At 36.0% G+C, this 3,597-nt stretch overlaps 1 pseudogene; it reads right to left on the minus strand.

The window, feature by feature from the left end:
- Positions 1-3,020: 3,020 nt before the first annotated feature.
- Positions 3,021-3,140, minus strand: LOC115508007 (annotated as a pseudogene).
- Between the last annotated feature and the right edge of the window lie 457 nt (positions 3,141-3,597).

Genomic DNA, 3,597 nt, shown 5'->3' on the forward strand with positions numbered 1-3,597 from the left:
ACACATGTATAATTTTATGCCTGCCTCTACATATGATAGCAAGGCTCCCATACCTAAACATTTATCCTAAGCATAAATAAAACAAACTCATTTACCCTTGCTTAGGGGGTAATGACTTTGGAAGTTATTCCCCATGATTTCCTCTTTTGTTGCAAATAAAGGTTTCTTTGTGTAACAACTCAACCTGGTGCAGTTTCTGACTCACCGAGGAGTGAACTCACTTTGGTTTGGTTACACTAAGAAGGTGTTATGTGTTCCAAGAGAAAGTCTAAAACATAGCAAGTCAAATCCAAAGACATAATGAGGTTCAAGAATAATTGTCTTCAATTTGATGCTCTGCCCTCCAGACTCACTGGGGTGACAAAGTCACCCAAAGAGTCAATGGGTCACCATAATTATTTTCAGGGATCCTATCTACTTTGTGGCTTTTCTGGGCATGAACCATGTATCAAGGACTCTTCCAGGGGAGGGATGGACCCTCAGGACACTGTGAGTCCTTGTTACCATGATTCCTATAGTCTGCGCAAAGAAAACTTTGTTTAGAAACTGTCTGGTCTATTGAAACTGAAGTGGTGGCCCTAATGATCTCTGAATCTTCTTTGAAGCTACTCTCTTTTTTTATTGAAGAATATATAAGTTCACTACTGGATAGATATGTTATCCTGTGTAGTGGAATCTAAGTAGCCCATCACTCTTCATTACATCCCATCACAGGCCCTTTTAGTTCAAGCTGGCAGTTTTAAGGCTGGGGTGTCAGATTAAGTCTGTTCACACTCATTCTAATAAATTTATGTATTCCCACCAGAACCTTTTCTCTCTCTCTCTCTCTCTCTCTCTCTCTCTCTGTCTGTCTCATAAAAGGATAGGTTGATGATATTCAAAATCTTTAGGTTTTAGATTTTTTTCATTTGTTCTTCAATTTATTTCTCCTTGCATTTTACTATGAGCAGTCAAGAAGAATCAAACCAGTCTTTCACATTTTGCTTAGAAATTTGCTCAGCTAAATATTTAATTATATTCTTTGCAAATACTACCACAAAATGCTAGACCATGAGAACAATTCAGGTAAGTTATTTGCCACTTTATTATAAGTATGTCCATTTCTCCATTGTCCAATAACCTATTTCTTATTCTCATCTGACACCTCATCAGAATGTCTTTTACTGTTCATCTTCCTACCAATATTTGTATATGAGTATGTATGTGTTATTTAAGGAGATGGAAGCTTTCTTTATATCTCTCCTCTTTCCCTCCTGAGTTCCTACCAGAATCACCTTTAGTGGTATATTGATAGCAATATTAGATTTTTCTAGCATTCACTCCAAAATTCTTTCAGCTTCTACTCATTACTCAGTTCAAAAACTGCTTCTATATTTTTTAGGTATTTGTTACAGCAGCAATTTGCTTCTAATAATAATTACTGTCTTGATCAGTTCAGGTCACATTAACAAAATAACATAAACTAGGTGACTTGAAGAAACATTTATTTATCATATTTCTTAAGGCTGGGAAGTGCACGATTAAGGGGCTGGGTCATTTTGTGTCTGATGACAGTTCTCTTCCTGGTTTGAAATGGCCACTATGATGCTGTGTTCTCACATGGTGAAAACAGAGGGGACCCTTGTCTTTTTCTATACTTATAAAGGTATTAATTCCATCATGTGGCCTCTACCTTAATGACATCATCAGACCTGAATTAATCCAACAGGCACCATTTCCAAATACTTTCACATTTAGGGTTAGGGCTTTAATACATAACTTTATGGAAGAGGTAATTCAGTTTGTAGCATTCACCCTCCTTTGTAATATTCAAAGCTCAATTTATCAAGAATAAATGTTCTAATCCCCAAAACCTGGGCATATGTTAGCTTACATGGCAAAATGGACCTTGTAAATGTAATTAAGCTAAAGACATTCAGATGAGGTTGTTGTATGAAGTTGCTCTATAAGCCCAATTAAATATAATGGGTCTTTAAAATTTGAGAACTTTTAGGGGCGCCTGGGTGGCGCAGTCGGTTAAGCGTCCGACTTCAGCCAGGTCATGATCTCACAGTCCGTGAGTTTGAGCCCCGCGTCAGGCTCTGGGCTGATGGCTCGGAGCCTGGAGCCTGTTTCCGATTCTGTGTCTCTCTCTCTCTCTGCCCCTCCCCTGTTCATGCTCTGTCTCTCTCTGTCCCAAAAAATAAATAAAAAACGTTGAAAAAAAAAATTTAAAAAAAAAAAAATTGAGAACTTTTTGGCTGTTGTCATAGGGGAGTGTGACTAATGAATGAAAAGAGAGATGCAAAAATAAAAGAAAGAAAAGGAAAGAGAGAAGCAACATTGTTTCTTTGAAAATGGAGAAAGGATCCAACAAAGACACAACATACAAAAATTTATAAGATGAAGCTAACTTAATGCTTAAAGATAATTAATTCATAGCTGGAAATGGCAACAATAAAAAGACAATATTAAATATATAACTTTATTTCCCAACTTAAGAAAGAAACGAGAAAAGAGCAAATTGAAATCAAAATGGGCAGAGTAAGGGCAAAATCAAAGTTATGGAGAAAAAGTAGTATAGAAAATAGAAAAACACCTGAGAAAGACCAAAAATCAAAATATAGTTCTCTGCAAATAGGAAAAAAAAAATATGAAGTTTTAGAGAAACTAACAAACAAAAAAGAAAAATCAAATTATTAAAATCAAGCATTAAACTACTACCAAATTTATATAAATAAATTATAAGAAAACATTTTTTTTGTGTTTATTTCTGAGACAGAGAGAGAGACAGAACATGAGTGGGGGAGGAGCAGAGAGAAGAGACACAGAATCAGAAGCAGGCTTCAGGATCCGTGCTGTCAGCACAGAGCCTGATGCGGGGCTTGAACTCACAAACCATGAGATCATGACCTGAGCCAAAGTCGGTGGTTCAACTGACTGAGCCACCCAGGCGCCCCTATAAGAAAACATTATAAACAACAGTGTTTCAAAAATTTATCTGACTTTTATGAAATGGAAAAATATTAAAAAGACACAAGCAAACAAAACTGACTAAAGAAAATTATAAAATTTAAATAGATCAACAAAAAGTTTTCAATTAGCAATAATCGCGCCTCGGATAAACCTCATTGGCTACGATACTGCCACTGCGCAAAGCTAATAGATCAACAAAAAGTAAAAATATTGAGTAATAATTAAAACTGTAGCCTAGAATTTAACCCCACTTACATCAGCAAACATGTCATCCAACCAATACATCAACAAAGAAACAGTGGCTTTGAATGACACATTGGACTAGGTGGATTTAACAAATATATTTAGACCACTCCATTCTAAAAGAGCAGAATATAAATTGTTTTCAGATGCACAGGGAACATTCTCCGGAACAAAATACATTTTAGGCCACAAAAATGTCTCAATAAATTCAAAAAGAGCAAAGTCATACCATCCACCTTTTCTGAGTACAACAATGTGAAACTAGAAATAAACCACAAGAAAAAGTTTGGAAAGACCACAAATATATGGAGTTTAAATTACATGCTTCTAGGGGCACCTGGGTGGCTCATTGGGTTAAACTTTCCAACTTCAGCTTAGGTCATGATCTAGTGGTTAATG

This window comes from Lynx canadensis, chromosome X, assembly GCF_007474595.2.
Source record: "Lynx canadensis isolate LIC74 chromosome X, mLynCan4.pri.v2, whole genome shotgun sequence".
Lineage (NCBI taxonomy): Eukaryota > Metazoa > Chordata > Mammalia > Carnivora > Felidae > Lynx > Lynx canadensis.